The following is a 13,832-nucleotide window of genomic DNA, read 5'->3' on the forward strand; positions in this document are numbered from 1 at the left end:
GACCTGCTGAAGTTAAATTCGCTGTGGTATCAACTTACTGTTTAAATCATTTCATTTTCTAAATCCGTTTAGAGTGAGGTCTTTTGGGGAAAGGTAGCTGCTCACAGACACTTTGTGATCAATGCGCGCGCAGAACAAGTGTAATAACATACTGTAATGGTAGGGGGAGAGTGTCAGAACGGGACGCAAATACACAACAGCGTGGCCAGTAGCGGAGAGGCTCAAAATGCAGCCATCCGCCCGGAGAGTAAATCACACGGGGTGTGCATTTGATAAACATAAACGTTAATTCATGGAGGTATAACATAACCGTGCGGGGTGAAGTTGAGTTGTCTTTAAATGCTCCCTGTGTGCATATGAACACACGTACAATAATAATACATCTCTTATGGCACCTGAAACCTCGCCCTGTGAGACGTTCGCGTAGCTCGCCATACTGCGTGAGCGAATACGCTTAGAACTGCATATACAACGTAACTGGATTTATTAGGAGTAGCCTAAAATCTAACTAAACAAATTACTAACGGCAACTTTGAAAGGATTTGCTTTTCTGTTTATTTTTTTGAACTGATTGGCTATTGTAAGGATCAAAATTAAGGGCGATTATAAACCCTGTGCCTGGAGAAGACGGGACCACCGGAGTAGGGTTTCCTTTTGACAAAGAAAAGCTTTGAACTGGCTCCGTCCCGTTTGTTTTTGTTCTTCGTGGAGACTCAAAAGCAATTGCGGTTGCCTTCATCAGTTACTGCAACCATTCTCATCCTTAAACTGTAGAGTAGAAATAACTCCGTGGGCATGGGAGTCTAACTCGGTGATGTTAGTGTACTTTCTTTGGAAAAAAAAATACAAAGGAAAACATAGTATAAAATAGAATTTATTAACCAAAATAAAACGCAAACATAAAACAAATTTGACTACACGCTCGTATTCTGCGGAGTGTCTTTTTTTTTTGTCCGTCTCGGAATTCTACTTCTGGTCAACAAGGCAAATGACCGATCGGCCGTCGAATTCTGAAAATACAGTAGCGCGTTCATAATACGCTCCCTGTGAAACAAAAGATCCAATTCCACACCATCGCGCTCCAGTCTCGAGCTTAGCTCCTCCCTGCGTGTAGCGGGTGACAGCTGGGATCGCTGTGCACTAGTAAAGGAGGCTTCATCTCCAAATAGGATGACTAGCAGCTTTTGTGGGAGAACTGCGTTCGGTAGCTGCGAATGGTTCGGGACCGCTCCACTGTTAGTTCTTGGACGCCTTCTCGGTTCCGATAAGGGATTTATTAAGAATTGGGTTTAAAGTGGATTCCACATGGATTTTTTCCATACGAAGACCAAAAGTGCGTGCAGGCACGGTCTGTAAGGGAAAAGCGTATATTCTTCAGAGATCTCCGAAAGTACCCCTACGCATTTTCTTGCTGAACATTTATTTAAATTGCTGCTCATAGTTAGAACTGCCACAAAGCCGAATCGTAAATGGATTACTAACAGGAAGACCTGCTGCTCTTCCTCGTATTCCCGAGCGCTGTCCATTCATGATCTGAAGGTAGAGTATTAGTGGATTTTTCTGAAGTTACTTTGCATGCGCTCATGAGACTCTTGGTTTAATGTACATGTGCTGTGCCTCTGATTGGTTTGACAATAAGTGCACAACTAACTTCTGCTTTGTAACGGTGCTGAACCTTTTCTTAAATAAGAAGTTTTCATGTTTTCGATTTCTTAGATTTATCTTCTGCGCAACGTATCGTATATAGCTTCAGATTAATCGTGAAAACATGTCACATTTAATTTCTTTGTTTGAAAGCTAAAATTCACACAGCGCCTTTTGCTGTCAGTAAGTATAAAGTAGCCTGTAATTTTGTTTGGATTGTGTGAATTTGTTTAGCGTCTCGATTCATACCCAGTAAAAAAAAATACTTTACAGCTCGATACCTTTTAAAATGTTGCTTTGAGGGCGCAATTACTTCATGTTAGACCACAAAAAGGAAATTATATTTCCTGACATCTTTAAAGGGGCGTTGTTGATCTAATTAAACACTTTATTTTTCTGTGTACAAGAATAGCTCAGCAGTGAATTCCGGCGAACACTTGTGCATAGCTAAGAGCCCTATGGTTGCCCGATTACTGGGGCCCTGGTTGGTAACACAATTGAAACGATAACATTCTCGCGTCTGGAGAAGGCAAATAGCCGGCGGAGTGTAAGCTTTCAGACCGCGGACCTCAGAAACAGCATCTGTGACACAGTGCATCGGCACGGTTGTTTGTGTCCATGTGCCCCAATAACAGTGTGATCTCAGATTTAAAAAGAATATTTAGGAAATATCCGTGACAATAGCCGCGATGCTGAAATTCGTGAAGATATCCAGCGTTTCTTTAGAATAGGGCATTTTTAGCATTTACGCGTAGTTGGATAGGGTACTCGCCTATGTTGTCTAAATGAATAGCATTTGTTTGTAAATTTAGACTGTGATTTAAAATTTTGTGTGAAGTTAACCTCTTCTGCAGTTCCTGAAATGCTTGATGGTCATAAAGGCACATGATTAAGATACGCGTATTATTGTTTTTTTCTTTACATTGATATTAGCAAATGTATAATTTTGTATCTATCAGCAGGCTACTGAAGATTAAAGAAAATTCAGGACCTCCTACTTTAGTAATGTGAATAAAAGCGTATACTTGTCACGGTGGTTGCGTTTTAAAAACAATAAGTTACAGGTCATTATCCTGTCAATTTCCAACTAGATGTATAGGGACATACACACACGCACACAGACGCGCGCGCCCGCGCGCGCACAGATCTGGGCGCAAATGGTCAATTAAGACAGCTCAGGGGAAACAGTGTTAACGAGAAGTCCCTAAAATTGTGATTTTGTTTCAATAATGACAAAAGAGAGATCACGGATTAATATACTTGTAGGCTAGATTTAAACCAAAAAAAAGAAAAGAAAAAAAAAAACGTCTGTTTAAATTTGTTATTTATGTATACCGGTGAAACCGAACCACTTGCCTCAACTGTGGGTGTGGCTGAAAACACTGGGTGGAGATAAGGTCAAATTTATACCAATATGTGAAAGGAAAACTGTGAAGCCAGACATTTCCATTATACTTCCACTTGTATACAGAATAAAACTAGTTTCTCAATGTGGACACCTGCAATCTCTCTTCGCGAAAATATGTGCCGATATAAATATCTGGCAGATGCACTGCACCGTGATGTAAGGAGCCAAGTCCATTTCTGGAAGCTCACGAGACGTCCGTGCAGGCAGGCGTTATTCGGGGCAGGGGGATTAGGGGCGCGCGGGTCTGCTTTAGTGGTGGTCGCTTCCCCTATACAGTCCGACGGGGCCCCCAAAAGCAGCTGGACGTTGCGCGGTGAGAAAATGTAGGGGTCTGAAAAGACAATGTGGTCTTTTAGGGTAAGACTGCCGTTTCAGGCTTCGCGTTGCATTGCCTCTGTGCTGAAAGGGTGAAGGAAAACCACATTGTTACATCGCCATATGGCGGTGATCTTTGACACCATATTTCAGTGCCTCGCGGCAGTTAATAGCCTGCAGGCCCATACTTGCGCCAAACTGGCAGCTTGGTTCCTACCAAACTGATTCCAATTTGTGATCATTTGCATGAACTTAACTTTTCTTCCAATTTCCCCTGTAAATGTTTACTTATATAAGCGCCATCATGCAATATACATTAAACAGATTTATTTTTGCAATTAAAACTCATACAGGAATTATGCATAATATAAACCTTGCCCATTTTAACACATAGTTGGCTTGTAAAGAAATTTCTTGTTTAACATTCATCAACTTGAGGAAGATAATGGTCACATACAACTGCATTCTCACAATATGCATTTGTGCTATAAATATAATTATGCAAAACCTTTTACAGTGACATAGAGATTTGTTTCATTCATTAATTCTATGCATTCTTATTTTGAATGAACAATATTATAGGGAGAAAGATTCTGATAGAATATCCTTTATGTACATTTTCAGTCCACAAAAAATGCATGCATAACAACCAAAGTACAAAATGGCCACTGTATCGTCTTGGAAACAATTTGTGATTTGGATGGTGTGACAGATCTGATAAGGGTGCGGAAAACAGACCCTTGTAACAGCTGATGGCTCTTTGAGATTTAGTATGTGCCCTGAATAATATCAAATCATTCACAAGCTACAGAACCACAGTGAAACATGCCTACTGAGGACGGTGCTGTTGATTCCTGAATAGAAAGTGGAGGCTCCTCTTACCCTTTGCGATTTCCGTAAAAAAAATAAATAAATAAACAAAGCGCATTCTTCATCCTGGTATTATGAGCAGAAAAAAAACCCAGAGCATCAGTATGCTTTGTGGCATTTCTGTTTGGAGCAACGCACTGTGGAGCATTTGATCTGCAGTTGGTAACAATAGCAATAAGGTTGCCATTGTGTGTGACTGATAGGGATTGGTCACACTGGTGTGTTGGGGTGGCTGCTCTGTGCTGTGTTTACATTTCTCCGTCAAGGTCCCTCGGATTTGCTCAGTCTGAATAATTGATAAGTAGGTAGCCTATGTTCAAATGAATCATGCTCAATTAAGCTAAGTGAGTCAGTTTTAATCACTGTTTTTATAAAGAGTGCCAATATACCGGAGGTATTTGCATATTTGTGCACCATTTATTACTATACCTTATTAGTGTTATGATATGTGTCCTTGTAAACGACTGAGTGCATCTGATGTGATTGCATGTGTAAGATATGCAAATGCAAAGAGATATTCAAAAGTATTAAAACATAAAAGGGGGATGTCTTGGTCTTTGGTTTGCAAGCAAAATATGGCCGCAAGTTTACATTTACATTGTCCACATTCATTCTGACCAGCCTACACCAAAATATTGAGGCTTTTCCCCATGAAGTCTTCTTAAATTCTATTTGATTTCGCAATCATATTTGACTATGGTTTATGCATATAGTATATTAGTCTACTGCAGTCCAATGTTTTCATTGAAAAGCACATCGTATTATTGCTATGCAACCCTCATTAGCATCAGTCAACCAATTGGCATCGTGATAATAAATTCTTTTAGAATGTGTTAAAATACAGTGAAATGGGAGTGACTGTTGTCACTGATTTGCACAGTAATGGTGCAGATGCATACTGTGCATTCAGGAGAACTGTGTGTTATAACCTCAGTACACTGCCAAGGTACATAGTGCCAATCAGTCAAAAGAGCTTTGTATTGGCATAACATGACAGATCTCTGATTACCCTTACTGGTGCAATACCGTCTGATCATCGCAACCTGGTTTGCCTGTCCATCTATCTATCTATTTATCTATCTATCCATCGCAATGTGAAAAAATGAAAAGGAGGGAGGGAGGAAGATGGAGGAAGAGGGTTAAGCCCCCAGCCCCCCCCCCCCCCCCAACACCACCCCCCCCCCCTCTATTTCACAAGACTAGTTAAGGACAACGCTGTGGAGCATTGCATTTGCAAGTATCTGAATGGACACCGGAATTATACAGTTATGGATGACTTGCCCCTGGAATCATTGTTTTGTTCTTTGTCTTTTTTTGCAGAATGGTTAACCAGATATCCCCCAAAAGGGAATTTTCGTAATATCTTTTTGATCCATACTTCTCCATTTGAGAGCATGCAAGCGGCATGAGACAAATAACAAGCTGATTGGCTAAGGCATCAAGAAGGAATGTTGCAATGGTACATACAGTACCAAAGCAAGCTAACATCAACAGCTGACGATAGGTCAGTGTAATGGAAGGGCACGCATTAATGAAATGGGGCCCTTCATTAATGAAATGGAGCACTCCAGTTTTCATTCCTGTTTCATTGGACAGGGAGAGAGAAAAAAACTCGACAACCAGAACACATCTTACAGTGCTGGGTACTGCACGGCAGAAGTGATAATTTCATCGCACGTCAACTATCTGAAGTGTTGTGTTAGGTACAGAGATGCTGGCTTTGTCAATAAGACAAAATGCACTGCCAGGAGGAAAGACATTTGTCCAAATATTGGACCGTGTTGGCTGCTACTGTCAACTCTAAACAAATAGGAACTGTAGCTGTCTGCGCTAAACAAATAGGGAAGTATAGCTGTCTACTGTAAACAAATAGGAAGTATAGCTGTCTACTGTAAACACCTGCTGTCTAAAACAAACAGAAAACCAAACGCTCTCAGTAATGCTCAGTTTTTTCCCCCACAGTTATTTTCTAGACTATTATTATGCTATTATTATGCATGTATCTTAATTTTGTAATGTGAATTTTGTTTGTGCCAAGAAAAGATGCCCGGGTGGCAGTTAATTACTTTTGTTTACTCTTATTTAACAAAGTAGGTCAACTGAGAACTCATTTCTCTTTTGTAGTGGCAGCCAGGGGAGTCAAGGTGGGGGTGGGGTACAAGGGTTTATATTGCCAATCAACATTAGGGGGGGATTAGGTGGCCAGATTGAGAGAGCCGGGTTCTGGAATTTGGCCAGGGCAACAAGGAACAGGAGGGCTGACATACCCTTGCTCTGTCGAAGAGGCGCCTCAGGCCCTTCGGCGAACGCACTTCGAAGAAGTCGAAACCTCGGCATCTCGTCTCGTTCGAGAGGCTTTAAAAAACCCCGTAAAATTCACATAATTTAGCAAAATTGGAGCAGCTGTAACAGCCAGAGACCGAGAGAGACAAACGCTCTCTAGTCAGCCGCGCAACGTTTCTCTCGCATGTGCATCGGACCACAAGGGCTAATGAAGTTAAAGATTATTCTCCTCTCCTCGGTTGGGAATTTTCCAGCTAGATGAGTCTGCAAATGAAACAATTAACCCTTTGAAGAGTAGGTTTTTTTGGAATTTTGCTTTTTTTCAATATTCTAAGTCAGTGTTCTAGAACTCCAGTGCTTTCTATTACCAGTAGGGATTGTTACATCAGCATTAGAATGTTCAGTTACGAACATTCTAATCTCATGCTCATGATCCTGCACCTTTAAATGTTAATGATACCGCTTACTTTTAGAAATCTAAGACTTGGTGGTTGAATGTGTATTTATAATAAAATAGGCATATTACAGCTACTGTGTATGCATGCACATGGATTTATGTTTTCATGTGTACATAGTGGTGGTCTAGACTTAGGGTACCAACAGCAAAGATATATCTAGTTTTCCCTTTCACTTGCTAACATATTTACAAACATAAATACGATGGTGATTACTCATGTTCCAGAAATGCTATAGGGTAAATAACCAGAGAGGCATAAGCAGATTTATTAATATTTTATCAGGGTTGCACTTTGGCCAACTGCTCTCTAGGGGGTCCAAAATGAAGTAGTCTTCCTTGAAGAAGCATCATTAAATCCCCTTAGGGAATTGTTTGCTTGGCGTGTGCATTTAAAGCCAAACAACCTAATATCTAATTCATTTTATATCTAATATGTTTTATCTTTCTACACTAGCGCCAGAAGATAAATTTTTATATATATATCGGGTGGAGCACCTTCACCTTTATGAGTTATAAGAGTGAAGTGTCGCTGTGGTATTGTTTTCCACTGCTATTAAAAATAATAATATCGTAGCAATAAATGTGTACGATGGGCCCGTTGTGTTGTTTGACCTGGTGTAGTGTATCTTGGCTAATACGCTGTCTCTGTTACGTGTTTGGAAAGGGATCATAAAGAAGGCACTATGAAGTTACTTCTGCGGATGCGCATTAAAAAAAGAATAACAAATCATTTCACTAACTGACACCGGACAGCACATAGGAGCTCTGCGATTTCCAGTGTGAAGATGTTGACGGGTTTGGCAATGGAAATACAGTCTTGATTTAAATAATATCTTAACTGTGTTGCCAGGCATTGGATAAAGGAGAATTAAACCGTTTAAAAAATCATTGGGAGCGTCTGGTGGCTAAAGATAAGGTTAATGGGTATATACAATCGCGCACATGTGTGTGTGTGTGTGTGTGTGTCATTGTGTGTCTGTAATGTTTCTATACTTGTAGCATTATTAGTTATTCCCATTTGAAGTTTTGGGTGGATTATTGATTATAAATGAAAAAATCATAAATGTAAGTTGATTATGTTTAGTATTTATAGTACTAATATAATATGGATTGTAAAATGTATAAAGTCCATTTGTTCTGTTCATACTGATGGTTTTATTTCAAGACTGATGACTGGCAACATTCCTCATATGCAATCTCTGGTAAAGGGTTCGTTTGTCAAATCTAATATTGACATTTCAAGCAATAAGATAATCAGGCGATATCGACTGGAAGTTCCCATGTGCCGTTCAATGCAGCTGTCAGCGCATGAAATCCTACCCATGCATTCTGTGTTGCTCCTGGAGAAAGGGAGCCAGTTCTTTAACAACCACTAATTGTGCAGAAAATTGCTGTGCAAGAAAGTGTGCAGGAAAATCGTAATTAAAGCACGAATCTCCCGTTAAATCCGACTGAAACCGGAAGACGGAGCTTGAAGGTGTGGCCAGGTTTTTGGAAGTCGGAGGCGTGACCGTAACCAGAACCCCTGAATGTGTTATTTCGGAAGGCCTTCGTCTAAAGCTCAGCTTGCACGAAGTGTCTGCTGATCCTAAGCAGGCCGTACCGCACTCCACTCCTGTTTGCATACCCGCGCACCGATACGCCCCATCTCAGACCGCATTTCTCAGCGCGTGTTTATAAAATCTGAATTCCTCTCGAGCGTAACCGCGTTTCCAGCGCCGTTTCCAGCGGCGTTTTAACGGGTCACCGGCTGACGATTTGCCCACCGGTGGCCTCTTTTCGAAGAGCTCTTCACCTTGAGTCCCTCCTTTTCCAAGCGTCGATTTCATGCCTGTAATTTCCGCTCTGAGGAAACGGCGGCGAAATGAGAATTGGTTGAAGGGGGAATCGATATCTGGACTGGGGGGGGGGGGGGGGCTGGAGGTGGATCTCCCCCCGGCTGGGGGACGGAGAGAGCGGCGTTTGCCCGGTGTGAGGTGCTGCGAGCCGATTGGCTGTTAGCGGGAGCGCGTGTCAGGGACCCCCCGCGAGAGCAGGGTTGTGCGTTTTTTTGCGTGTTCTGCGATGGCGGTATAAGATCTGGACACGGAGGGGCGATGGGGTGGGATGTCGGAGGACCCCATCGCCCCATCACCCCCCCCCCCCCCCCCCGATTTCCGTTCCGCGACTGGCCTAGCGCGAGGGCTGCCTCTGTCCCCCCGTCCTCTGGCCCTGCGGAGATCGGTGATCGCGAGTCTCATCTATTAATCATGGAGGCTGCTTTCTTATTCCGTTGCCATAGTTTCAGGGCCTGAGACGGCGTTGGGGCCTCGCGGCGCAGGGGCTGGAGAGGGAACGCGCTGCCAGGCCACGCTTTTTCGGAGCTGCCGCCTCCACTGGGCGGGGACTCGAAGAGGCCTCACAGCCCCACAGAGAGGCTTATTACACACGGGGGGAGGGGGAGGGGCCCGGGGGGGGTGGGGGGGGGCAGGGGGAGGAGCCGCAGATAGAGGTACCGCACTTGGATCATCGCTCCGATCTAATCCAGGCTGGTCAGCCGGCCGTGGAGCAGAAATCAAAGCCTGCTGCTAAAAACACTGAAAGGAAAGGAAAGCTGATTCTGTAGTAGTGATTATTTGAGAAATTTAACCAGAGAATCATGCACATATATTATATGCAGATGGTCTGCTGACATCTTATTGAAGGTTGTAATTTCACATATAGATTAAAAGCCTGTCTAAGGAAACTGTTAAGTAGCCTATGTTCTTCTTCTATGTTCTTCTTCTTCTTCTTCTTCTTCTTCTTCTTTGAGTTTCTAGTTTTCCAGTTTGTTGTGAAGACTGTGTCTGAGAGAAATGAAGGCATTAGCTTTCATCGACCGTACCATTTCAGGTTGCTGATCTGATATCGGCATTTATTTTCTCACATTAATCAGCCGCAGCATGAAGAAGAGAGAGAGAGAGAGAAAAATAATGTTGTTCACTTTTTTTCTTCAGTTCAGTTCATGTTTAGAATTTTTTTTCCAGTTTCCTGCCATGTTTTCAGAAACGCAGAGGAGGAGGCGCAGTACGGCTGTTTCTAAACTCCTCTGCCGCGATGCTGCCCCCCCCCCCGGTGCATTCATAATCACCGGTATTATTGTTGACGCACGGTCGCCGCGAGCGCGGCCGCACTCTTGCCGCGCCGCGGCTGGTGGGCGCACTGATGGGAAAGATTTCGGCGCGGAGGTGAGCGCCTCTGATCGCCACGGAGACGTTCTCTCTTCTCCGCGGCCCTTTCGTACGCCGCCGGATCTGTTAAGTGGCGGAGAAGCTCGTCGTTTGTCGGTGCCGCGGGGCTGAAACCGGAGCCTCTCCGATGACTCAGATCCTGGCGTTTCCGCCGTCGGCCGTGACCTCCCCCCCCCACCCCCCCTTCCCCGCCGCCGAGCCGCGGAAAAAGCCCAAAGTGGGCTGTTTGGACCGACCTGATCTGCGGGCCACTTTTTTTTTTTTTTCCCCTGAAAGTCTTTGAAGTGATATGATTGCAGGGGTTTTGATGACATCACTTCTCTCTCTCTCTCTCTCTCTCTCGGGCGCAGGTGAGGTGAGTGCTGCGGGTGAGTGAGGGATGCTGGGTAGTGCGGTCACCGCGGTCGCTGCTCCCGGCCTTTCATCTGTCCGTGTGGATTGCTCGCGAAAAGAGATACAGGGTGGGGTGGGGGGGAGGGGGGGGTTGGAGGTGGAGAATGGAGTGGGATCTGTGAGGCACTTCCTTTTTTAGTTTCAAGTCAAGTTTAAAGATACTTTGGAGATCAATTTGGGGCTGCTGTTTCAGTTTTTAAGCGGTCTTCTTCTTCAAAAACAGTCAAGTCAAATAAAAGTCAGTAAGCCCTTGTCTCCTTTCCATTGATGCTACACTATTTCCAACCTTTGCTTATGAAACATGTACTTAAGTCAGTTTCGTGGGATTGCCACAGCCCTGTACTATCACCGATGCAAGGTTACCACAAACCCGACACCGGTATTTTATTTCGGAAAATGAGATGCTTACAGCGTTTCTAATACAAAAGAAAACATAATAAAACACGTAAACCGTTACCCAGCAACGCTAAAAAATCATTTGTAAAGAGTTACTGTGTCACTAACCCCCCCCCCCCCCCCCCCACAGAAGCTGGTGTTTTACATCACCGTTAATGAGGAAGTGCCATGCGAAGCCTTTGGGATTTTCATCTTAACTATTTTTGTCAGTAGGAATGTCTAACCATAACACCACTTTTGTGTACGTTTATTATGTCGCTAATGAGCCCAAATTGTGGCCATGTGGTGCCGTGTGCCCCTGCAACGCCGTGGCGACCACAAGGCCCCAGTGTTCCGCCCGGGCCCCCCCTCCTGTGCGCGGGCGGGGCGGTAGCGCTCAGCGTCGCCCTCAGAAGGGGCCATCGCAGGCCGCGCCGGTCGAATTTCACAACGGCGGGAGATCGACCTCCGTTAAAACCGCCGCTGTTGCGTTTTTAAATCGTAGCAGATGCTACCCCCCCCCCCCCCCCCCCCGTGTTGTCCGCGACCCGCGTGCGAGGTTCCTGAAAAAAAGAAAAAAAACAACAGTCGTACTTTTTTCTCTCTTTTTGTATTTTGCGTGTGTATTCCGAGTGCTCCGTCTCTCTCTCGCGTGCATGAAATGAACGAACGAACGAACGAACGAACGAACGAACGAAATGCGCCGACTTGTTTGTTTGCGAGCGCGTTCGCTGACATGCCGAACTGCGAACTGTGTGGTTTTTGGCGAAGCGTACGCTCGAAGTGTGGCCAGAAAGTTTCGGCAGCGTAGTGCTTATGTCAAAAAAATAGTGCCGGTGCGACTGTTTACTACACATCAGTGCTGCTGCAGAGCAGAATGATATTTTGAGCAAAAAGGAAAAAACATAATGAGGTGGCGACTTTGAAAATGGATTTTTGACCTATGTCTCGATGCTTTGTGCTGAGTGTGGCTTTGAGTCTAATGTACCTGCTCTGTTCTGCTCTCTAAACACACAATGCAATGCATTTTCTTGATCTCATTTGGCGTGTAGGCCTATTTTTAAGCTTAGTACTACAGTTATCTTGACATATAAAATGTTCAAGATGCCAAGAGACAGTATCTCTTTATACAAGTGGACTCACAAGGGTAATAAAAATCAAATTGCTCTTGCAATCACTTTGTCTTTAGCCTACAAATTAAGCTATTGTTGTTGTTATTTTATATATTTTTTAAGTTTAGAGGTTAAGTCCACCATCCCCTATGGTAGCATCAAACAACAATGGAGATGACCATAGAAGGCGATGCTCTAAATGCGATTTTAGTCGACATGGAAACAAAGAAGCGAATGGTTCTAATTCTATCAAAGTTCTAATACAGGATACCTCCTTCTCTTCCCTTTGTGGCATGCAGTCTCTGCTTAAGGGGGGGGAGGGGGGGGCAAAGCCTCCGCTATTGGTGGTCCTGCATCACTCCAGCAGCTGGGCCCGCTTGTGAACTCAAGCAGAATCCTGCCAGTTGCTGGGATGGTGCCTGTTCAGACAGGTCTAATGCAGGCGTTTGTGGCTTCTGCCAAGTGCATCTATCAGCCTAGCATCTGCTGTGCAGACACCAGAAACTCTGGACCGCACACTGGATCATTGCACATCATTTCCTGTAGTTATTTATGGACGCATGCATCCATTTTATGCACTGTATCATGGAGTGCATTATTTTATGCTATTTTTGTGCGGATGGGTATTATTTTGGGCCGTGCCATTTTCAGGAAGTGATGGATGAAATGCCAAGGAATTGGTGCACGACAATGCCCGATTGTGCATGCGACTACTGTTTTTTTTTTTCTTTCTTCATTTTGAAAAGTTGATATGATACAGACAGCGTGTTAGTTGACCTTTGCAATAATCTCATTACCCTAGTCAACAGCAGGATGGATGCTTTCTCATTTCTTCCACGTACTGCCAATCAGACGAAAAAAAAAAAAATAACAAGCTGCTTTCTCTGCAACTGCCCATCAAAGCATTTTTGTTGATTTGGAAAAAATTACCATCCGCAATTAATTAGTCGTCGGCCATCTTAGGTTTCCCTTCTGTGGTTTGGCTCGGCAGCCCGTTAGCTTGGCAGCCCGTTAGCTTGGTGTGCGAGCTAGCGCACAGTAACCAGATAGGAAGGCGCAGGAAACAATACCCTGACGAGCAGCTTCTGTTCAACATCTGACCTACATAAGAGCGGGATCCTCTCGCATTGTGGCTGAAACATTTTCTCTACCTGGCTTTGATCTCCTCTTCCCTCAGGGTGCCTGTGGATTTATGTTCTCCTCTATCCCCGGCGAGGTGGAGCCGTCCAAGGGCCTGGCCGAATTCCCCTACACGTCTAATGTAGAGAGAGAGAGAGAGAGAGAGAGAGACGCTATCTTGAGCAAACACGACTGCATACAGTGTGGCCGATAAGACCGGTAGCGTCCGTGTAGCATTGGCGCCATAGCGCAATCATTCAGTTCATTAGCTAACAGGTAGACGACTGAACACGCCTCTCTGTTATTCAGGGTTGAGGTCTGAGAGGCTGGCTAGACGTTTACAAATGAATTGCCAAAGATTATTTCAAGTGGCTGTTGATTCATGTTGTGTGAAAGCTGGTGAGGTTTTAGGTATCAAAGCAGGATTGATTTGCTTAATGGGTCCTGTCTCATCTCTTGAGTTCTTTTGTTTTTTCTTCTTAAGCTGAACAAACGGTTTTAACTGCGGCTCCATTCACTGTTACTGTACGCGTAACAAACACTATCACGGTGACAGGTGACAAAGCCCTTTAGAAATTTAAAATAAATTATGCAACGAGAGCGAGGAGTGCCAAAAATTGCAGCCGAAAATGACATCCAGCCAAATC

General features: G+C 44.1%; 1 protein-coding gene across 3 annotated transcripts in view; it reads left to right on the plus strand.

Moving 5' to 3' along the window:
• The first annotated feature begins 412 nt into the window (after window positions 1-412).
• The window catches only part of sema6a (sema domain, transmembrane domain (TM), and cytoplasmic domain, (semaphorin) 6A), a 90,314-nt gene continuing 76,894 nt past the window's right edge, over window positions 413-13,832 (plus strand). The window contains exon 1 of one of the 3 annotated variants that reach the window (XM_035378666.1): window positions 413-1,539. The gene's annotated coding sequence lies outside the window, so the exon portion shown is untranslated. The remainder of the gene's footprint in view (window positions 1,540-13,832) is intronic. The other 2 variants (XM_035378667.1, XM_035378668.1) reach the window with 2 other exon arrangements.

This window comes from Anguilla anguilla, chromosome 10, assembly GCF_013347855.1.
Source record: "Anguilla anguilla isolate fAngAng1 chromosome 10, fAngAng1.pri, whole genome shotgun sequence".
NCBI lineage: Eukaryota > Metazoa > Chordata > Actinopteri > Anguilliformes > Anguillidae > Anguilla > Anguilla anguilla.